The 24,988-nt window shown below is 43.3% G+C and overlaps 1 pseudogene; it reads left to right on the plus strand.

Moving 5' to 3' along the window:
* Positions 1-723: 723 nt before the first annotated feature.
* On the plus strand, positions 724-1,454 carry LOC110308362 (ADP-ribosylation factor-like protein 2-binding protein pseudogene; annotated as a pseudogene).
* Positions 1,455-24,988: the final 23,534 nt, after the last annotated feature.

Here is a 24,988-nt window from a genome sequence, read left to right on the forward strand (position 1 = left end):
TCAATTTGCATTCTTCTACATGATAACTGCCAATTGAGTCAGCAGCATTTGTTGAAAATGCTGCCTTTTTTCCACTGGATCATTTTAGCTCCTTTGTCAAAGATCAAGTGACCATAGGCATGTGGGTTCATTTCTGGGTCTTCAATTCTGTTCCTCTGATCTACCTGTCTGTCACTGTACCAATATCATGCAGGTTTTATCACAATTGCTCTGTAGTACAGCTTGAGATCAGGGCTAGTGATTCCACCAGAAGTTCTTTTATTGTTGAGAATAGTTTTGGCTATCCTAGGTTTCTTTTCCTGATGAATTTGCAAATTGCTCTTTCTAACTCTGTGAAGAATTGAGTTGGAATTTTGATGGGGATTGCATTGAATCTGTATATTGCTTTTGGCAAGATGGCCATTTTTACCATATTAACCCTACCAATCCATGAGCATGGGAGATCTTTCCATCTTCTGAGATGTTCTTCAATTTCTTTCTTCAGAGACTTGAAGTTCTTGTCATACAGATCTTTCACTTACTTGGTTAGAGTCACACCAAGGAATTTTATATTATTTGTGACTATTGTGAAGGGTGTTGTTTCCCTAAAGTCTTTCTCAGCCTGTTTATCATTTTTGTAGAGGAAGGCCACTAATTTGTTTGAGTTAATTTTATATCTAAAGAATTCAAGAAGTTAGACTCCAGACAACCAAATAACCATATTAAAAATGGGGTACAGAGGAGCCCGGCCCGGCGGCGGGCGCGGTAGGAGGCAGCAGGGCCGCGGGCCCGGGCCGGTGACTGCGGCGCCCCTACGATGGACGCCCTAGAAGAAGAGAGCTTCGCGCTGTCCTTCTCCTCTGCCTCTGATGCAGAATTTGATGCTGTGGTTGGATGTTTAGAGGACATTATTATGGATGATGAGTTCCAGTTATTGCAGAGAAACTTCATGGAGAAGTACTACCAGGAATTTGAAGACACAGAAGAGAATAAACTCACCTATACACCCATTTTTAATGAATATATCTCCCTGGTAGAGAAGTACATTGAAGAACAGTTGCTGGAGCGTATCCCAGGCTTCAACATGGCGGCCTTCACAACCACACTGCAGCACCACAAAGATGAGGTGGCTGGTGACATCTTTGACATGCTGCTCACATTCACGGATTTTCTGGCTTTCAAGGAGATGTTCCTGGACTACAGAGCAGAAAAGGAAGGCCGAGGACTGGACTTAAGCAGTGGTTTGGTTGTGACTTCTCTGTGTAAGTCATCTTCTACGCCAGCTTCCCAGAACAACCTGCGGCACTAGGTCCCACCTTCACACAACCGGTGTGATTGACATGAGTTCACCAGACCAGCAGGCTCCGAGAAACATGGGCTAATGATGACAGGTGTATCCTGCAAAGACCCACTGTGCCACAGCCCTTTGTTCATGTGAAGTATTGATGAGTCCTGGAAAATACGACTGACCTTGCTGGCCCTTGTCCATAAACTCCTTCCCTTAGTCCGTTACCCTCATGTTCCCTGCTCCAGGTGCTTCTGAGTGGCTCATCGGGCACAGGCCTGGGTTGGCCACCTCACCTGGGGGCTATCCTCCAGCAACATGGTAGTGTATTGTGTCAACAGTGTGGACACCACACTGTTATGAGCCCTTCATCCCGCAGGCTTTAGTGAGTATTTGTTCTCCCAGTTTTCACCTGGGTCCCCTTCAGGCCTCAGCCTCAATGGGGCTTTTGTTTGGGCATGTTGATCTAGGGAGTTACAGACCAGCTGTCTGCCCTGGTTTCTGAATCTCCTGCGATTACAGCTTGACTGGCTGTGGGGATCCACTGAGAGAGCTGCCCTTTACCCACAAGTGAAGATAAACTCCCAAACTTACATTAGCAATCCTTTCACCAGTGAGTCCTGCTGGTCTTGATGTAGCCCTACTGTTCTCTATGACTCTAAGCATTATTTTTAAGAAACTTATTTTTATAGATGAAAACTCAGGCTAACCTAGTGAGTATGATCTTGGGATGCCCATGATCAACCACTTAAAGATCAAAGTATTATATGCTGTGTGCTTTGTAGCTGTGAGTGTTGCGAGTGCAAATGTGCTTTCCGATGGGTTCTCCTTGCTGGGCACCAGAACAAACAGGCTGTGTGTTAGAAGTGGAGCGTGGCTCTGTCAGGGCAGCATGCGAGGTGTGCTTGTGCATGCGAGGTGTGCAGTCCTTCGTGTAGGCCAGTGAGCTGGGGTGGGGGTTATTGGGGGGTAGGGACTCTGCTGTTTGTTTTCATACAATCTCTCCTGCTAAGTTGATGCTCCCCTGATCCAGCTCAGCCTGGGGGTGGGGGTGGGTGGCAGGACACAGATTTCTGGTCCTCTGTCATCTTTGGTGGACTGCCACCAAACAGAAAGCATGTGTATCACATCTCTAGGAAGAAGAAGAAAACAGTTCAAGTCCTAATGCATACTTGTGACTTTAACTTTTATAGTAAACAGACTCCGTGCTGACTTTCCATGTGACCATTTGACTTTAAGGGATATAGGCTAAGCTCCGTGGTTTTTTCTGTAGCTGTGTGTCACTTAGTACTTTTGTAAAATGAGTAAAATTTGAGGTGTTTGGCAAGAATAAAAAAAATGGGGTACAGAGCTAAACAAAGAATTCTCAACTGAGGAATCCAAATGGCTGAGAAGCACCTAAAGAAATGTTCAACATCCTTAGTCATCAGGGAAATGCAAATCAAAGCAATGGATTACTACTCAGCTATTAAAAACAATGAATTCATGAAATTCATAGGCAAGTGGATGGAACTAGAAAATATCATCCTGAGTGAGGTAACCCAATCACAAAAGAACACATATGGTGTGCACTCACTGATAAGTGGATATTAGCCCAGAAGCTTGGAATACCCAAGATACAATTCACAGACCACATGAGACTCAAGAAGAAGGAAGACCAAAGTGTGATACTTTGGTCCTTCTTAGAAGGGGGAACAAAATACCCATGGAAGGAGTTATAGAGACAAAGTGTGGAACAGAGAATGAAGGAATAACCATCCAGAGACTGCCCCACCTGGAGATCCATCCCATATACAGTCACCAAACCCAGACACTACTGTGGATGCCAACAAGTGCCTGTTGACAGAAGCCTGTTATAGCTGTCTCGTGAGAGGTTCTACCACTGCCTAATAAATACAAAGGTGGATGCTCGCAGCCAACCATTGGACTGAGCACAGAGTTCCCAATGGAGGAGCTAGAGAAAACCCAAGGAGCAGAAGGGGTTTGCATCCCTATAGGAGGAACAACAATATGAACTAACCAGTACCCCCATAGCTTCCAGGGACTAAACCACCAACCTAAGAGTACACATGGTGGGATTCATGACTCCAGCTGCATATGTAGCAGAGGATAGCCTAGTAGGTCATCAATGGGAGGAGAGGCCCTTGGTCCTGGAAAGGCTCTATGCCCCAGTGTAGGGGAATGCCAGGGCCAGAAAGTGGGAGTGGGTGGATTGGTGAGCAGGGGGAGGGGGGAAGAGATAGGGGGTTTTGGGAGGAAAAACCAGAAAAGGGGCTAACATTTGAAGTGTAAATAAAGAAAGTATCTGATTTTTTAAAAAGGAAAGAAGAAGAAGGAGGAGGAGGGGAGGGGGGAGGGGGAAGAGGAGGAGGAAGAGGAGGAGGAGGAGGAGGAGGAGGAGGAGGAGGAGGAGAAGAAGAAGAAGAAGAAGAAGAAGAAGAAGAAGAAGAAGAAGAAGAAGAAGAAGAAGAAGAAGAAGTAGCAGACATTTTTTCCTCTTCTCCCTGTGTACAAGCTTGCTTTACTAACTGTGGCCTGCGATTCCTCATGCCCTCACTACCCTCACCCATGCCAACCGGGTGCATTCCCACCAGAACTTCAGTACAAATAGCAGCAATGTACCCGAGAGCTGCAGGATGTTCTCTGGGAGCAGATTCAAATTCTGCGTGCACTTGCAAACAACAGCATTGGGAGCAGCCTTCTTCTGAGGATTCTGTCCATGTTACTTCCCCTCATCCTCCTCCTCCCACGCTCGTACACACACATGTTCTGCTTAGCCGATGTGTGCCAGTCTGCACTGAGCTACGTGCCCTTTGCTTACCACTGCAATGCTTTGGCGTGTAATTTTCAAGCATGCCAGCAAGGGTAGGTTCTTTAAAATGCCCCTTACTTTAGGAAGTGTTATGTGCACTTTTTTGTTCCAAGTTTGTCTGGTGTGGAAGGACAACCTCAGCACACGCCTCTTGTCTGTTTTCCCTGGAGATGCAATCTTCTCAACCCGTGGAGCATCATGCTGTCAGGGCTGTGATTGCTGTACACCACTGGTGTTCTTTGGTTGTAGGGATAAATGAGAATCTTGATCTCATCATGGTTCCCTGATTCATGGGAGGACACATGAGAAATACACGGCGACACATGATAAACACATGACAACACATGATAAACACATGACACATGATAAATACCCGATGCCACATGATAAACACATGACGAAGCCCCATTCCTAACAGAGGATGAGCCAATTACATAAACAACCAGTGGTGTCTCTGACCACCAGTTAGGCACATTTTTCAGAATATAGGAGAGAGCAGAAGAACGGATATTCCCAGTCACCGTTGAGGGGATTAACAACTGTCATAAACTGGAGTGTGAGTTAGGAGGAGTTACTAAATATTTAAATGCAGACACCATGGGAGGAATTTCTCTTCCTGAGATTTATCTACCCAAATATTTTCATTGCCCTCTTAATCATAATATTGAGGGGGAGGAATGATTGAAAACTCCATCAAAAAAATTAAATAAACTGCATGACTCTTTGGAGGGTGGCTATGCAGCCATCTAATGAATATTGGTGCCCGTTATGTGACAACATAGGAAAGCTCTCAGAAATATATGCTTAAAGCAAAGGGTCTGGAACAATACAGAAATGGTGAGGCTATGCAATTTGCTTTTGTAGTTATATTCTAAAATGCAAATATACTAGGGCTAGTGAGACGGCTCACTCTCTAGAGTGCTGCCATGCAAGTGTCCAGAGCTGAGTGTGGATCCCCAGAATGCTGTGAAAAGCCAGTTTGGCAGACACTTGTAATCTCAGGAATGGTTAAGATGGTAGGCAGAGACAGGGGGATGACTAGATACTCACTGGCCAGCTAACCACAATCCACTCGGTAACATTCTGGGCCAATGAGAGACTCTGTATCAAACAAAACAGGGAAGGTCCCTGAGCATTGCCAGTAGACATGACCTCTGACCTCCACAGGCCCATTGGTGCGCACACCCATGTGTGCACCCCCACACACTCAAAAGGCACATTTTACTAGCACATGAGAGGGAATGAGGAGCACCTCACCAAAACAGACTCACGATGACTCTCCTCTTGTTGGCTCTCAGCACACTGGTGTCATCTCCCAGGGCGGGCTTCTCAGATTGCAGCATGCCTGAAAAACAGCCACGTATCTTATAAAATGCAGCTTCTGATTCAGAATATGAGGAGGTAGGGCCAAAGATTCTGCAACCAGCTCCCAAACAATGCAGATTTATAAGGCATGTATTGAGCTCAAGATTCTAAGGGGCAGAAGAGGAGATCATTAGCCCATGTCCTGGTGTGAAGGTAAGATGCGGTACGTTTTATTGCTTCTGGAAAACTACAGGCTGTTTGAAGAGAGACAAACCCCAACACTGTTTTTGAAAGTGTGGGGTGGAAAGTAAGTGTTAGAGACCATGATAACAGGCATAGGGAAGACTAACCAAAGGGTTTGCAGTGAGGGAGATGGGGCTCAGTGCCACTAGGGTGCAGGAAGGGATTTACAAGGGATGGGATAAAAGATACAATAATGCTAAAAGGAAATAGCGGGGCTAGGAAGGGTTAAAGAATACAATATTGCTAAAAGGAAATACAGGGGCCAGGAAGGGTTAAAGAATACAATGTTGCTAAAAGGAAATGCAGGGGCTAGGAAGGGTTAAAGAATACAATGTTGCTAAAGGGAAATGGGCTAGGAAGGATCATAGCTAAACAGACCTCATAGGATTCTTACCGCTCAGGGTGGGCAGGCATCCTGTGCAGGGTGATGAGCCCAGTTCCATATCCAGAATGCTGTGATATCCAGGATGAGGTTCTTGTTAAATAACTTACCTGTGATCTGTGTGGAAAGTGGGTAAGACAAGAAAGGGTATAGGTCGGGCTGGAAGGAGGGTCAGCAGCTGGATGGACACTTGGCCAGGAAGAGGATCTTTGTCAAAAGACGATAGAAAGAGTGAGAAGGTATCCAGCAAACACTTGGCTATGTGCGTACAGGTGTTTATTCAGATATACCGTGTGAAGACTGAACCAGACGACGCACAGTGTATGGTGGCAATCTCCCATCACCTCCTCTCTAGGAACTCGGACTTCCCCAACAGTTTCCCCTGCCTCATTTCCTGGTCCTGAATAAAAGCTTTCATTCTGTGCTTTAACAAATGTCATTTTTTTCCTTCAATAGTTGACATTTTCCTTTTATAAATCAAGATGGCCCATCTAACCCTTACTACAGGGGATGGGACCAATTCCCTCTTATGTTCCTTAGGATATTGGGACTTGAAATGTGGCCTGAAAATACACATCTTCTGAGAGTTAGTAAGGAAACAACGACAACATCAGCAACAGCAACAGCAACAACAACAACAACAACAACTTAGGCCATGAATCAAGCCCTCTGAGACTGAAAAACTGTGAAGTTTTAAAGCTGTGAACCCCCAATTGCAGGTCTTGAGAAGCAGCCTACAAAGTGTATATTAGTAAACTTTATGCATGTATGAAGTGCATGTTAGTGAATCATTGCGGCTACATGCTTAGCAGGCCATTCTTTTCTGTGACCTACTGAAGGTTTCCGTGTGCTCAGCTGTGTTATGAGGGGAGTCAAGAAGAGAAGCCACACTCAACAGACGCTATGGACTGAAAGCTCAGCTCTGATACAGGGAGGCTGCAGAGTTGCTCACTGAAGTTGGGGCAGCCAGCCAGGGTCTGCACAGTGGCTGTAAGTCAGGGTGAGCCCTTCCTGTCTGAAAAGACAACGGCTATCTGTCTTCTGGTATGCCCCGGGATGTCTGGAGATGCCAGTGGAAGCCCGTTGGCTTCTCCACCTCCCTCTGTCCCAACATACATTTGGCCTGGCCTGGCCTACTTCAGCCCTATTCCACCGGCAGTCTAAAGTGGCATTGGGAACACCCAGATGCAGGTTTCAGCTGTGTGGAACCTTGGATACAGAGCCTATCTTTCACTCGTTCTCTTCAAACACTTTCCAAAATAATTTATTGAAATAGATACCTCCAGCTATGCTTTTACTGGTCAGAATTGCTTTAGTTCTCTGGGGTCTTTTGAGCTTCAATATGAACTTTAAAGTCATGGTTTCTGTTTCCGTGGAAAAACTGCATCGGGATTTTTGATTCGGGTGGCATCGAACCTATAGACTCCTTTGAGTAAAATTGCCATTTCCACAATACTGATCCTTCTGGTCCATGTGCATAGCCATCTTCTCATCCTCTTGTGTCTTCATCCATTTCTCTTTTCCGTGTTTTAAAGATTTCATTGTGGCTAGCTTATCTTTCATGCCTATCCTCTGTGGTCCTTGGGGCAGCTACACCATGAAACACAATGTATCCAGGCCATCTGGACAGTGAGCACTCTGAGATACAGCCCTGACAGCCACACATGGGGACTCTGTGTCTTTGGGTCCACGTGGAGCCTGTGGATAATCTCCTGTGACCTACACCGTGGTTTATTCTAGTCTTAACTAGTTCGTAGGGTTTTAATGAAACACCTGAAGATGCAGAGGCACTGAGGGGTGACCCGCAGCGCCATCGCCGGTGGCCTTCTTTTGAGCAGATGCTCCTTGCTGCTGCGCTGTTTGCAACACTTTAAAGGAAACTCTTCCTGGAGAAGTCAAACAAGCCGACACCTTTATTTGCAGGCTTTGGAGGAGATGTAGTTTGGGTGTTTATAGAATTTGTCTCATTTTGTTGGCCAAATTCTTCTCTTCTGGGTTTTTATCTGCATTCCTAATCATGATGATGAATTTAATCTCTTTGTTCATATGTGTGCACCCCATACAGTGTTTTGGTCCCTGTAAACTGTCAACTAAAGATCTTTGATTTAATTAAATCAAAGCCAGTTCCATCTCTGGTTTCATTTTTCAAAAAAAAAAAAAAAGCCAAAACAAAACAAAACAAACAACAACAACAATAACAGCAAAAATGTTCGGGTCCTCAGCTTATGCCTCAATGTACCTGACAGGACATTACTAAGACTCCACCAGACAGATTCCATAAATCGAAGGGTTCTTCTTTCAACCAGAGGGTCCCAACTGTACAAGCATTCTCAGATACACCCGAGCCTGCTCATAAGAACAGCAGGGGCAGAAAAGCTGGCTCATGCTGCTGCCTACATTCACATTAGCCTTCTATTCAGTTATTTTGTAAAGTTTTCTTCAGCATATGATTCACTCCAGGCAACAAGGCCCTTCTGCATTAGAAACAGGACAGCCCTGCGAGTGATTAGCCCGGTTTCCTAGAGTATAATTCTGTGCAAATTGCTCTTGCACAGGCTTTGACTTCAAAGCGGCAACACTGATGGTTAAGAGGGAAAAATTATTCCCTTATGATTAAAAAGAAAATGGTTTATTTCACACAGACTCGAAGCGTCTTCCTGATGCAGGAAAGTTTCCTCTTTCCATTCCCTCCATCTTCCCTTAAACAGTCAAAGTGGGCAAGCAGCCCCTTCACTGCCCCCAGCAGGATTTAGCCCAATGTCACTTTCCTGTGACCCACTGGCCCTTGTCCTCAGACTTAGAACTCAGTGCGGGAATGTAATTTACCACACAGCTGTACTCATATGGCTCAGTTGAAACTCAAAAGCATTCTTTGTTGATGAAAAGAAGTGTGCATTGATTCACATTCTGGCCATACTTCTCCATCCACAGAACCAGCAGTGAGGTTGAGCTACTGCGGAACACCACCCGGGACACCCCAGAAGGAAAGCCATCAGCTTGACTTCAGAAGAGGCCATAGAAATAGTTTAGGTTGTCAGCAACACTGGAACACCCAGTCTGGCTTCTGAAAGGTGTTTGTTGACAAGCCAACAAAGAGATTCACGGAACGGGGAAGAGCAGCCAGTGTGGAGGCTAAGACTTCCAGGAGCCAGCGCCAGAGCCACTGGTGGATACAAAGTATCTGAGTGGGGCAAGAGCAAGAAGGATGCTCGGCTGCTTTTCCGCGACTCTGGACTCAGAGTTCTATCTCCAGAGAGACACCATATCCAAGAGACCTCTCTCCAGGAGAAAAATCTAGTCTTGGATGCAGGAGTCAACAGAGCAGACACAGCCAATGACAGGAGGTTCCTTCCCTTTCTACAATTGTTGGTACTGATCCAGAGGGAGTGGATCAGAGGCAGCAGATCATGCATAGCCAGTGGAAAAGGGATTGGCACAGAGCACAGCCTCACGGCTCTGTAACTCTGAAGGCAGCTGGGCCTTGCTTGATGAGCTAAGCCTGGATGTAGGACCAGTGAAGCTAAGAAGGTCTCCATTTGCAATCTTCTCTCCACCCTGTGTTGGGACCAAACAGTGAGGGCAGTGTCACATTTTCAATGGCTCTGGAAGACACGGTGTTTGTGTCTGTCTAGCCACTTGCAGGACCAACAATAAGGCATGATTTGCACTCATGACAAACTATAGATTCTGACATCAAGATGTGGGTATGTCCAAGGAATAACTCTTCAAAGACATGTTGGGAGCCATGGTAAATGCAGCTGATACTGTGTGTTTCTTTTTCGTTAGCAACAAGTAGGATAAGTTCGGTGCACCGTGCCCCTGCCACAGTGGACTGATCTGCTTGCTCCACGACGGGCAGAAACCTCTGAAATAAGCCAAGATAAAAACCCTTTCCTTTCCTGAGTAGTCCCCATCAGGTGTTGTGGTCATCGTTAAGGGATAATGGAGGAATAGCACCTGCCTGTGTCCCCTACAAATGAGATGCTTCTTTTTCCCCAAGCACTTTGTATCAGTGGTTGCACAAACCCACCAATGCAGAGCATGCTGGCATGGAGGCTTATGAGGCCATGATCTGATTTATGTTTAACAGGTTTACCTTGGTTGCTGTGTAGAAATTGCAGTTTGTCTGGAGCCACAGAACAGAGACGAGAGAGGAGATGATGGTAAAGAACCACCTAAGAGATATAGTTGGATTGCCCGGGATGTGGGTCAGAGGTAGAAAACTTCAGTCAAGTGCAAGAGAAAGGGAGGAAGAGAAGATAGTGACTATCGGAGTGGAAGGAGGCAGAGTCATAATCATTGCCCTGGGCCAGGGAAATGGCTCAGTGGCTAAAAGTGGTCATGCCTGACAACCTGAGTTCAGTGCACAGGGAAGAAGAGACCCACTCCAGAGAGCTGCCCTCTGACTTTGCATATGTGCTCTGGCACAGACAGATAGACACACACACACATACACACATACACATAAAGAGATATAAACAGACAGATACACACACACACAAACACAAAGACACAGAGACACAGACATATAGACCAATATACACAAACACACAGATAGACACATATACACACAAAGAGATATAAACAGACACACACACAAACACAGGGACAGACAGACATATACACACAAGCACACAGACATACACACATACACACAAAGACATACATACAGACATACACACACACAAACAAAGACACAGAGATGCAGACATATAGACACATGCACACAGACAGACAGACACAAACATACAGTCAGACAGACACATGGACAGACATGAACACAGACAGATACACACTGACATAGAGACACAGAGACATAGACATACACACACACAAACATTCTCTCTCTCTCTCTCTCTCTCTTTCTCTCTCTCTCTCACACACACACATACACACAGAGTACATAACAAAACAATGTGTCCTTGATATTAACTAAGGCTCACAGTCTTAGTTATATTAATATTATATCTCAACTGCACACAGCACAGCTGTGCTCAGAGGCACTGAGGTGGAAGCTGACAAGCTACACACCATCATTAAAATCCAATAAAATGAGCAAAAGATAAGCTTCTAAAATGAGAGAAGTAAGCGATGGTATCAGAACTCTGCAAAGCTTGTGTTCGGCAGCTTCAATCTCAGGATCTCTGAAGTGAACCAGAAGCAGAGGGACCCTTTTCATCCTCTCCCAAACCAGTAAAAGGCACAGCGCTGCGCTAGGAAGTGTTACTGGACACCACAAGGGAAACTGCAGGAGAGTACTTACAGTCCACGCTCAAGTCCCAGGAGAAAAGCCTTAATTTTGTCTTCACCCATTGATCACTTTTCCGGCATGAGCGCCTCCATTCTCATTTTCTGTTTTCCCTCAACCCTCATTCAATGCCTCTTTACTGTCCAAAAGTTAAGCTCTGGACCCAGCTTATAATCTCCCAGTCAGAACAACAACAAGAAAGCTGATTGGTCCCTGCCACGCCCCGCAGATGCAGCAGCAGCCCACACATAGCAAAGGACTCCTACGTCTCATCTTCTCTTCCAAACAGTTTAGTAAAGCGTTAACTCAACAGATACAGGTCCTGTCCTGAAGCGAAGACGATGTCAAGACATTTCTTTGAACACTAACACAAAAGGACAATTGCTGCTATGTTCTACCGAGATTATTAAACACCAATCACTTTGTGAAGTTTCTTCAAAAAGGGTGAAACAGCAATAGGGGGTGGTAGTGGTCGTCTGTAATTCCAGCACTTGTAATTCCAGCACTTAGGCAGGAGGGAGCAGATACTCACGATCAGACTCTCGACACGGCAAGTTCAAAGTCAGCCCTGGCTAGTGTGTGTGTGTGTGTGTGTATCCAAAACAAAATTAACATGTAAAAACAAAACTCCCCATTAGAAACCAAAACAAAGATAATAAAAACAAAGCAGTAGAAGAGTCTATAAATTGACCGGATATCTGATAGCACTGGCACGGAATAAATTCATACAGGCTTCTATGATTCCTTTACACAGGGCACTTTACAGTTGGATGGCCAGTGACATCATGTTGAAACCAGGAATTAACCATGGTATTTGTAACATTTATGTTTTTATATAATTCATTTATCAAAAAAAGTTGCATATAGTCCTTGTTGGAATAGAAGGTGCAGAAAAAACAAAAAACAAAACAAAAACAAACAAACAAAAACAAAAGCCAACAACAAACCCAAAACTATAAAGTCTTGGAATTAAGATCAGGAGTAGTGGGTAAGTAGGTGTGCATTGAGTCAATCTAAATGAAGAGGTGACACTTCTTGGCCTGAGGTTCCTGGTTCTTCTCTGACACTTCAGTCCATTTCTCTTAGGTCCTCTGCAACCCAGCTGAAGGATGAAGGCACCGTAGATCAAAGAAAGGTCTGGGATGCTGAAAAGAGAGCAGATCCCGATCCTTGAGATTTGAAGAACAAGTGGCCGGTCTCTGGGGCTCCATCATCACTTCCCAAATCTACCTGGCAGGGAGGCTCTAGAGGCTTACAACTGTCCGACCAGCAAACACAGGTAAATTGCTTTTCCCAGGCCAAACGACTGGGAAGGCAGTAGAAATCCTTAGACATCACCCACTGCTTTCTAGCAGAACACACATGAAACCCCATACAAAACTTTCTCCTGGGTTGCAGTGGGGTTTGTATGGAATCTATCTTGTAAAATCCTCACTCTCTATTCAAATGAGGCAGTATGCTCTGATTCCTCGGCGGGGTCTGTAGGACTGAACACAGAATTAACTATCCATCCTCTCGCCTGTAATGAAGTGGTGCTGAGATAATTGCTAAGCGCACAAATGCTCTCTCACCTGCTGCCTAGTGGGAGTGAAAACTCCCAAATCCTCGGTCAGGGCAGCCTCAGTGGTGTTTTGTGGGGGAGCTAAGCCTCCACCCGCCCCCACAGCAATCACGTGACCGCTAAGTCACTAGGAAAGGCTGGTGCTGTTTAGTTTCACTGTCTTCCTGCAGCAGGGTCCAGAGATGAATCTCTGCCTTAAGTGGTCAGAGAAGATGAGCAAGAAGAGTTGGTGTATCTGTTCCCTGCCTCTGACATCAACCACATATAGAGCCTGGAGGTAGTGGAGCATTCACCGGACCTGACCTCAACTGGACAGAAGAATGTAGTGGGCTGCTGGTGGTCAACACCGTTTTTGCTTCCCTCACCCTTCCAGTCTAATTCAGTGAGGACCAGAGTCTCTGCCCCGACCCGACTTGGAGTCTTTAAGGCTGAGTGAGCACAGTAGATCATCTTGACTTCTTCTCCCCCTCTGTGTTGGCAGAGAGCTGAGATTTCTGCGTTTACCTTTCATAGCAACATGGTGGGAAACAATTTTCTGCCCTTTCTCTTCCTGGTAGCTCTGAAGCCAAATACTGAAATGATTTTAGAACTCCGGAGATGAGGTCGGGTGATGGAGTAAGGCCATGCGTTGAGAACTTGTACAGGAAAACTGAAATCCCATCCAGTAAGTCTGTGTTCTGTGAATCCATGTTCTGCTTTCTATGCTTGGGTGACAGGAGCCAGTTCTGTTACACCTTAACAGTGGTAGTGCCTGCCCCCAAGATGAAGACTAAATGGGACTCAGGGTGGATAAATACATACAAAATACTGTGATGGAGTAAAGAAGCAAACAGACCTACCAAGAATCAGGGAAATCACAACACAAATAGTGGGAGACAATCAATCAATAGTTGCTCCCAATGAAATAAAGTCAACGGTGAACTCTCTAAAAAGACTGCAAAGACGTTATCACAAGCACGCATCAAGAGCGATTATAAATCCTCTTGAACTTTTGAAAAATACATCTCAGTGTGATGGTTTGTATATGCTCAGTCCAGGGAGTGGCACTACTAGAAGGTGTGGCTTTGTTGGAGTAGGTGTGTCAACTGTGGGTGTGGGCTTTAAGACCCTCATCCTAGCTGCCTGGAAGCCAGTATTCTGCTAGTAGCTTTCAGATGAAGATGTAGAACTCTCAGCTCCGCCTATACCATGCCTGCCTGGATGCCGCCATGTTCCTACCTTGATGATAATGGACTGAAGCTCTGAACCTGTAAGTTAGCCCCAAATAAATGTTGTCCTTATAAGAGTTACTTTGGTCATGGTGTCTGTTCACAGCAGTAAAACCCTAATTAAGACAGTCAGTAAAAACTTAGAAGTTATACAATAAAAAGGAATTCAAGGAAGTTATCACAGTTCAAAACAAAGCAACTGGGAAGAAAAGGGAACCCAACTCCAGACTGTTTTCCTATGGAGTGGAGCCAACTCGGCCTAAAAGAAGCCGAGAACCCAGGAGACTTACCTCTGTTAGAACGAGACTAAAAAAATGTAATATAGTTTAAAACATCTCATGAAACATCACCGAGTGGCGTGGTCATTCATTAGAACCGAAAACAGAATAAAGGTGACACGATGCAAAGAGCACATTTAATTAGATATTTTCAAGGAGAGATGAGGAAGCAGCCAGAGGGAAATGTCAGGTGACCTTCAGGGCACAATGGTAACATGAAGGATACCCAAGTTCTCATTTGGAACCACAAGCTCAGAAATGAAAAGAAGTGGTTAACTTTGTGACTACAATTCTAGTAAAAATATCCCCCAGTAATAAAGTTTGATAGAAAGCATCTGCAAGCACAGGGAAGTAGGGAATGCACTTACTGTTAGCAACTCCCCCAATGGTGGCTCAAGAGGCTCTCTCAGCAGAGAATCTGGGCCCCAGAAAAGAAAGAGGAGCCTAGGAATGGCCGAGCATAGAGAGATGTGATCGTCTATTTTGATTATTTGCTTAGCTCACATGTGGTAGTCAAAGCAAACTTACACACCATCTGCTATGGTGTTTAGTGTTTACAGAGAAAAACTCAAAAATAATTATACTTGAAAGTGAGGGAAGATATATGGTGCTAAAGGAAAATAGGGTTTTACCTTTACTCTGTCCGCATGATGAGGCACCAAGCCAGTGACTAAGATAAGCTCCTTACACGTGCAGTAACACCTACAGCCGTCACTAAAGAAGGCATACAGATGATATACTCAAAATGCTGCACAGAGATCAAAAGTAAGTGTTGGGATATATATTTAATAAACTTAGGCAGGTAGGAAAGAGAAACTGGAGGAAGAGAGTCAGAGGATAAAACTAGACAAATGATAAAATGGATAATTAAGCTCCAACTTTCAAAATTACCCTAAATATAATGTTTTTTTACCTGATGTCCCTGCCCTTACACATACCACTGGAAAACACACAACAATAGAATACAGAAATATGCTATCTATAAGATCTGCCATCTGAAGGTAAATATTTGAGACCTCTGCTCTTATGTTGAGGTCATACCTTTGGGGTTGAGTTTTGTACAAGGTAAGAGATACAGATTTGATTTCATTTTTCTACACGTTGATAGCCAGGTTCTCCAGAACTGTCTGTTGAAGATATTGCCTGTTCTTTAATGTATACTTTTTGACATTGTGCAGGCACTGTAGTTGTGTGGACTTACATCCAGGTCCTTACTTCTACCATATGCCTGTTTCTGAGCCTGCACCATGCTGTTGTTACTATGGCTCTGGTGGTATAACATGGCATCATAAATGCTAACAGCAATCCCAGGATTGCTTTGGTCTTTTCTGATCCCATATACATTTATAAAAAATTCTACATATGTGAAAAATGCCATGGAATTTTGACTAAATCAAAATTCAATTAGGCTTGTATTAAATCTCTGCAGATTGTTTGGTTATTAATTTTCACCATCCATTAATTCTTCCAGTTGATGAGAACAGAGGTCTCGCCATCTTCTGATATCTTTGTCAATTGCTTCCGTGTCTTTGAGTTCTCACTGTGGAGGTCTGCGCTGCTTAGTTTCCTTGGTCAATGTTATATAAGCCACCTGGGAAGAGGGAACCTTCACTGAGGGATTATCTCCATCAGATTGTCTGTGGGACATTTTCTTTATCAATGATTGATGTGGGAGGACCCAGCTCTTTGTGAGTGGTGTTACTTGTGGACAAGTGGTCCTGATGTGGCTGAGGTAGCCATGGGGAGCAAGCTTGTAGGCAGAGTTTCCCTATGGCATCCCTATTTCAGTTCCTACCTGAAGTTTCCGCCCTTCCTCAGTGATGGACTATGATTGGAACATGCAAGCCCACTAAACCCTTTCCTCCCTTAAACGATTTTGTTGTTGTGTGTACAACAGCAACAGAAAGCCTATCTTGGGTGAGGTCTTTCACTTCCTTGCTTAGGTCTATTCTTAAGTATTTTACCTTTGTGCAGCTGTCGTGAATGGTACTGAGTCCCTGATTTGATTTCCTTTTCAGAATGCTGGACACTGACACATAGGAAGACTATTGGTTTATGCTGTCGATTTTCTATCCTGCCACTTCTCTGAAGGTGTTGGGCAGCTGTAAGAGCATCTGAGAGTGTCTTCGGGGGTTGGAGGGTGGCTTATGCAAAGAATCATACCATGTGCAAGTGGGAGCACTTTGACTTCTTTCCCAGTTATTTCCCTTTTATTTTCTTCTCCTACCTTGAAACTGTGTTCATCCTTGACAAATATCTCTCGGCAAACCGGGAGTAAACCTGGGTCCTCTCAATTAAAAGCATCTATGAAAACCGACAGCCAACATCATATTTAAAAGTTTTAAAAGCTCAAAACCTCAGTTCCAAGGTAAAATTGTCATCTCTTGCCACACTCCAGCCAAGCCTTGAAGCTCTGGCTGCCATTTATGGGAAGAGAAGCCAAGTACGTAACAATAGGAAAGGGAGACGTAGATTCAGCACAATTACAGTTGATAGGAAATACATCAGAACCTAACGGTACTACACAACCATGAGTGAGCAAGACATGGAACACAGACTTAAGATGAGCCCCGCTTACAAGCCAGCCTAAAACACTGACAGGCATGCACAGAACACAAGGTCTATATGACATGTACACTTAACATTACAATCAAACAATTAAAGGACATAAATTAGCTGGCTATGGTGGCACACAGCTTTTGTCCCAGCACTCCCAAACAGATCTCGGAGTTTAAGGACAGCCTGCTCTACAGAGTTTGTAGCCAGGGCTACAAAGAGGCCTCCACCGTTTCAAACAAGAAAGAAAGAAACAGACAGACAAAGGCATAAACAATTAAAATAGCTTATCTTGCTCATAGATTGGATGATCCAACACACAGGATTCCATCCCTCTAGTAATCGTGAAGTATAATGGAATGCTTTTATGAAGAGACAAGGGTGACAGGAGACCTAAGCAACCTTGAAAACCAAACTAATATGCTGAGCATAGTGAAATGGAAATTTCTGGTTGTGTCATGTGATGCAGACTCTTGATGTTTTGCTGAAGCAGGACTCGAGAGAGAGGACATGTGATATCTGGGGAGAGTATATAAGTAGAACCCAACAGACAGGGGCGGGGCGCTTGCATTGCTAGACATGCAATGCTTTGTGGGCCTCCTGACTTTGCTGATCTTTACTTCGTGGAGAGAGGCAGGGCAGAGAACTTCTGGCTTTTCAGCTGTTGCTGGTGGTTCTGGTCGCTCCCACTGACTCCTAAGGAGTCAGTGGAGGCCTGGTGGTTTCTGCTGGATCATGCCACTGCTGCTGATTTGTGTTTGGTGACACTCTTTGAAACGAACTGTTGGTATCCTGATACTACTGAACTGAAGTGCTGGTATCCTGACAATGGAGATTGGAATCGCCCTGAAGAATTACTTCTAAACAGGTCCACATCCCCTTGTCCTATCTACCATCTTTTCTCCCCTACCTTTAGACGGTGGGCTACAAGGGAGGTTGAAGTGTTTGAGAACCCTTATTTAAATAGGCTTTGAAAAATCTAAGCCGACAACATAGTTCTTACCAAATTAATTCTAAACACGATGCTCTAGTAACAAAATGGTGCCCAAGAGCTAGGGGGATATTAAAATTAGTCAGTGGAATGGGAGACCAGAAACAGAGCCACACAAATACACGAAACTGGGTTTTAGCCAAAGCAGTGGCATGGGATGGGGAGGGGGGTAAATGTTCAGCAAATGGTGCTAGAGAAGTGGAACAATGTGTCAGAGAGAGAGAGAGAGAGAGAGAGAGAGAGAGAGAGAGAGAGAGAGAGAGAGGAAGGAAGGAGGAAGAGGTGTCAGGCTTATACAAAGGTAGACTACAGGTGCCTATGGGCATGCATACCTACAGTCTCTGAACTCAGAAATATAAGTAGGGGGCTGGAGAGCTGGCTCAGCACTGACTGTTCTTCCAGAGGTCCTGAGTTCAATTCCCAGCAACCACATGGTAGCAACTACATGACCATCTGTAGTGGGATCTGATGCCCTCTGAAGATAGCTACAGTGTACTCATATACATAAAGTAAATAATTCTTTAAAAAAAGAAATATAAGTAATAAAAAGAGAATTAAAAGTAGGCAAGAGGTTAGTATAGGTTATATGCAAACAGTATACAACATGCCATTTCATGTAAAGGACTTGAGATGTGTATATTTGGTATTGGATGTGGTCTCTAACTAGATCTTTTTAAGAGAATTACTTGGGGGCACCTACAAGTTGAAAACCGTGTATGTGATTTGTAGAACATAAAGTACCTAAAGGTAGAATAAATGCACACATGCACTTTGGGAGACTGAGACAGTTCAAAATTCTAGCTAAGTTGAAGACAAAGAGAGGGAGAGAAAGAAGAGGGGGAAAGAAGAGGAGGCAGAAGGAGGGAGGGAAGAAAGGAGGAAGGAAGGGAAGGAGGGAAAAGGGAAGGGTTGAAGGAGGGAAGAAGGGAGGGAAAGAGGGAGGTAAGGGAGAAGGGAGGAATGGAGTTGCTGTTTGTAAAATAATAGAACTAGACTAACTTGAAATTCAAATCCTGAAGCAGTTCAGGTGATGGGAAACGCCTTAGAGGAGAAGCAGTTAGGTCAACAGCCAACCTCTCATTGGAGATGACAGAAGCCAGATGGCAGTAGAATGACATCTTTGAGATGACAAAATGTGGCACTGTGACTGGGATTCTTCACGGAGTGGAAGTGTCCTTCAGACAGAGCTGGAGAGGAGGGCTGAGAATATTGTCTCCACAAAGCTCCAAGGAGTGTTTGAGGTGGAAGATATGGTAAACATCCCAAGCCAATGAGGGCACTATCCCGCTCCCCAAAGATGCACAACTATAATGCAAGTCACACAATGAAGTCAGGTATCTGCAAAGAAACAAAGGTAAAAGTTTTGGTTTCTTTGTGGCTACAAGGTACACTAAAGAGAGCTTCTTTCAGGGAACCATAAAATATGCCCAGGGAAAAGAATAAAGAATAGAGAAAAGAAAATATACACAAAATTAACTAAACAAAACAAAGCATATTGCGTAGAATTCTCACAGAATAAATAAAAACACTACATAAAGAAGACAAAGTAGCAGTCCTTGTATGATGTAGTTAGAGGCAAACACATGATGGTCACATTTTAAAAGAAAGAGAGGTAAATTTTCAGGTAGTCAAAACTAATTCACATAATTAAGTACTAGCTAGTAGCTCATCAAAAAATAATGTAATTTATGTTTCATCTACAGGATGACAATTTAAAGAAAAAAAGTGTAAACCTTTCTAACAGCCTTAGAGGAAAAATAATTTTTTACTCCAAAAGAAGGAACAAAATTCAAGAATAAATTAGGAGCTCTAAACTCCAACACATTCACAGTTACAACAAATGAAAATGGACTAAGTAAAATCTCAGGTCATCAGATGGAATAAAATTATAAAAGCATTCATATTCTGCCCGAGTGCAAAAATACATAGAGATTATATTTAAACACATATTCAGTCGAAAATTGGAAGGATGCACATTGAACTCCACTAACCTCAGATGAAGTGGGATCCGGTCAAGAAACATCCCTAAGTATATAGCAAATGATTTCCTAGTGATAAACATGCCTGTCTCCTTGGAAAATTCAAGACTGTCAATGTGTGAGTGCCATGAGGGAGACGACTGTGTGTGACAGGAAGAGGAGCTGACTCTATAGAGACAGATAAGGGGAGCGCCTGTAGTTGATAAAATAGAAACATAGATAATGAAATTTTAAAAAGAAAAAAGAAAAAAAAACCATCAGCACACTATCCACTGGGACACAGTCGTTGTGCACAGAAAATGGGGCAAAAAACAACTACCAGGTACATTTTTGCTCTCAAGTTGACTGAGATTTTCACCAAAATTTCCAAGAGAAGAATAAATAAACACACAAAGTTCTAAAACACGTGATTGCGAGCTTCGGATTCAAGAAAGTAAGTAAAGGGTAACAAAGAAGCTAGAGGTGGGAAATGAGAAAACACAGAAATCAGAGGCTCAGCTGTAATAACCATAATGCCCTATACATGACAAGGACCAGTGAGAGCCAACAACGGTTCTCGGAACGGGTGACCGAAACCCACAACCTGCCAGTGACAGGCATGGAAGAAAAAGAAGATGCTGCCGTTAGCATCAGTAAAGTGACATTGGAATGTATCCTGCTGAAGCTAAAATGCTCTCCCGAGCATCCTAACCACCGTCTTACTCCAAGAAATGTGAAGATTTGGCTGCCAATGGACAAATTCCTCAAAAATCTCGAGTTGCCAAATCTGACCCATGAAGTAGAAAAATCTAAGCGCGTTTTATTTCTTAGATAAATCGAACACTTCCTTTCCAGAAAAACAACTTTGGGCCCAGATGCCTCTACTAGCGAATCTTCCCAAACATTTAAGGAAGAAATAATGTGGACCTCGATGAGAAAAGATGGAGCGTGCCCAAGCTGGTTCTCGGAGGAGGAAGGCTGCATTCGGATGCCAGACCCTGGCAAGGAGACTGTGAGAAAGAAGATTACATGCCAATTTCCCTCATGAACATTGTATAAAAATCTTGAAACACTTGCAAATCAATTGATGCGTGAGTGGGTTAATGTTCAGAGAGCCTGGGTAACTCGCCACACTAACAGAAGTGGAAGGCATTGTAACATTTATTTGTTAAAAAGAATAAAACAGAAAGTCCAGCCATGGAAAAACTGCCTGGCAAGCTAGAAACGGAGGAGTGCTTTTTAATGTGAAAGAGGCTTCCTTGGAATCTTACAGTAAACACCATATTTAACAGTGAAATATGAAAGACTTCCCCTTTGAGACTCAGAATGGAACAGAGATACTCAGAGCCTCTTGTTCAGTGAAGACTGGATGTTTTGCAGAATGGCATGGAGAGGGAAATTAAGTAAAAGCCTTCAAGGTTTAGAAAAGGAAAATAAAAAGAAAACCTCTCATTTAAAGAGATAAATGTGTACAAAGAAAACTCAAAAGAATTTTGAGTTTTAAAATTAACAGGAGGATTTAGTGAGGAAACTGGCTACAAGCAAGGCTGGTGGCTTAAAATCTATTTTATTCCAATGCCAGAAATAAATAGAATATTAAACTATAGCATCTGGGTATGCTTTAAATTAATATTTGTATTTTCTGAGACAAAATAAAAAATGATGAGATAAAGATTATAAAAGCTGATATCGGATTCATTTTGGGGTGGTACAAAGATTGTCAGTGACACAGGGACACCAGGCCGCACAGTGTCAACCAACTGATGGGGGCCAACTGCTCTCTTGATGTTAAACAACCCTGACAGGACCATTCCAAGAGAGTGAAGGTAACACACTGACAGACAGACAAAGGCAACCTGACAAGCTCCCCCAGAGCTAACCCCATTCCCTCCAAAGACAGAAATGGGAATATTTTATCATTTTTATGTCTTTTTAATTTTGTTTGTAAGTCTTGACAGCCTTTAACATGCGTGTGTGCCTAAGTGAACGTGAATGCTTAGGGATATGCTAAAGTGCCTTTTAAGCAGGCTGAGGAACTAAAGTATCCATTTGCCTTCCTAATACCCATTTAAATGGCATTTTGAGGTCTGTTAAATGTTTTATAAATCCTTAAAATGTTATTTGCTTATATAAAACAACATTCACTTGTAAGAGGAAAGCTTCATTGGGTTATAAAATTTGACATCAAACACAGAAGTTCTACTAAAAATTTCTTTCTTATTTTATTTACTCAATAGTCATGGCTTAAAAAAATTAGGAGTACCTAAAAATGTTTTATGTTAAGATGTCTCTGGGGAGTGTATATTATAGATCCTTTGGGGGCTAATTTATATGGATATTTTCAACAATAGTCTTAATACATAAATGTTAAGTGCAAGATTTTTTTTCTATTAAGGCTGTAATATGTATAAAATGATAGATGTAGGTTTGTCAAATAAGTTTCCTTTGCATAGAGGGGATTACAGGAGACACAGTATTAACGAACACTTTAATTATGCATTTGATTTAGCATTCAAATTGAGGTAATTTCCCCCTGTATACAATAAACATGGCTACATTATTAAATGTTGATATAATAAATAACTTATATTTTAAGAAAAATGTAACATAAGTACAACAATAAGGGATAAAACCCTTCACCTGCTACCTGTGAGCTCCTCCTTAAAGACACCTTTTTTTCTTTCCATGGTTTTATCTTGTCCAATCTAAACTAAAGAGGGACAAGTTACGTAAGACCAAGCAAGTGGCGCCTACTCTGCCTGCTTAAAGCCTCGTCAGCAATTAGACTGATTGAGACAGGTTAGGTTCTGTGTCTTTAAGATTGAAGGTCATTTACAAGATGTGAAACGTCATATCTTTCAAAGCAAGAATTTACAAGTAAGTACTGCTGGAGCTACTGAGTGTGATTTACCTAATAGTCTAGCACTAAACATAGCAAGTGGTAGAAACATTGTCTAAATTGGCTTACCAGTTGTCTCACTCACTGTTCTATTGCTGTGAAGAGACATCATGACCACAGCAACTCTTATCAAAGTAACTATTTGGTGCTAGCTTACAGTTCCAAATTTTAGTCCACTGTTACAATCATGGGAAACATGGCAGCATATGGGCAGACACGGTGGTGGAGAGACAGCTGAGAGCTCTATACTTGGATCTACAGGCAATGGGCAGAGAGCGAGAGAGAGAGAGAGAGAGAGAGCGAGAGAGAGAGAGAGAGAGAGAGAGAGAGAGAGAGAGAGAGAGAGAGAGAGAGAGAGAGAGAGAGAGAGAGATGTTGAGTCTGGCTTGAGTATATGAAACCCAAGTGTCCCTGCCAGTGATACACTTCCTCCAAGAAGGTCACACCTACTCCAAGAGGCCACACCTCCTAATCCCTGCCAACCACTCCTTCATGGCCTTCAGTGAGCCTATGGGGGCGCAGTGCATTTCCATTCAAACCACCACACTAGTTGTAATGGCTGGTTCTGTGTGTGAACTTGACACAGGCTGGAGTTATCACAGAGAAAGGAGCCTCCCTTGAGGAAGTGCCTCCATGAGATCCACCTGTAAGGAATTTTTTTTTTTTCAATTAGTGATCAAGGAGGAAGGACCTAGCTCATTGTGGGTGGTGCTATTCCTAGGCTGGTAGTCCTGGGTTCTATAAGAAAGCAGGCTGAGCAAGTCAGGGAAAACAAACCAGTAAGCAGCGCCCCTCCATGGCCTCTGCATCAGCTCCTGCATCCAAGTTCCTGATCTGTGTGAGTTCCTGTCCTGACTTCCTTCGGTGATGAACAGCAACATGGAAGTGTAAGCTGAGTAAACCCTTTCCTCCACAACTTGTTTCTTGGTCATGATGTTTTGTGCAGGAATAGAAACCCTGACTAAGACACAAAGCACACCACCTACTTTTAGGAATTTAAATATAAACATAAAAATAACAAATAAATATATTATATAATTACAAAAATATAAATATATAAATACATATTCACATAATACACACATACATTCATTTCAGTTGATAGTACAACTGAACTTTTGTTTTTAAAAAAAATGGTCAAGATTGTTATTTGATTAATTATTTATCTCATCTGTGATTCTCTCAGTAATTTAAAAAAAAATCCTTATTATAAAATCAACTGGCCTTCAGGACCCGATGAGTCCTGCTCCAGTGCAAACTCCCCTCATCCACGGTTACCGTCACTGGGGAGGTGATCGATCCTCTGCGTCCCCTCTGTGTCCCCTCTGCGTTCAGCTAGTCCTCACATCTGAAAATTGAGACAATGACGTAGTCCCTGCTTTTACTTTCCTCAAGCAAACAATATGCTTTCTTAAAAAAAAAAAAAGATTGTATGTTTTTTCAAAATGCTTTTGTTTAGTTTCTAAGTATGTCAGGCTTCTAATTAAGTGACCGAGTCTTAAGTCAGGGGCTTATTTAATGACCTGCTTCTGTCAAGCTTCATCGAAGCATTAAACAACAACCAGCCTTTGAAGCAGGATTTGTTCTTCCACACCCGTGTGACCCACCTTCTGGGTATCAATAATCACCTTTGGAGACTCAGGCTGTTGTGGATAAGGAATCAGAAGACCCATGTTTTGGGTTGTGGGGTGGTAGCCACAGGAGAAAAGATACAACAATATTCCCTGTTAACAGCCGAGCAAACAGAGAGGCCACGTATGTGGGGCTGTGGTTTATGGCGGTGGCATTGCAGTTCACTGAGGAAACGGTGGCCTTTGCAATAAATAATGCTGGATCAACAGAATATCCACATGGAAAAACAGGATTCTTGACTTCTTTTTCACCCCAGACACAAAAATCGATTCCAGATGAAACTGAGCTGTGAGGCGATGGAGCTTTGGAATGCCTTTCTGGATACAGCCAGCCAGAAGCAGCTGCTACAAAAGAAAATGCACAGGAAAACCAGACCACAGAGCAACACGGACTCCTCTCCATGAAAGATACTGTTAAGGAAGTGAGGGGGGCAAGCCTGGCGTGCAAGCCCATGTAGTGAGGAGAGATTTGTGTGTGTAAAACATGGATTTTATATTTTCTAATCCATCATATGTATTTCACACGCATATATGTAAGCCTTTGTAATTAATTACATTACTCAGTAAAGATATCAAAGGAAAGAAGGGTGAAAGTTTTAACAGACACAGGGGGAGACTGCCAAGTGGATAATAAATTCGTGGAAAGGTGCTT

This window comes from Mus caroli, unplaced genomic scaffold, assembly GCF_978045245.1.
Source record: "Mus caroli unplaced genomic scaffold, Mus_caroli_1 scaffold_15, whole genome shotgun sequence".
NCBI lineage: Eukaryota > Metazoa > Chordata > Mammalia > Rodentia > Muridae > Mus > Mus caroli.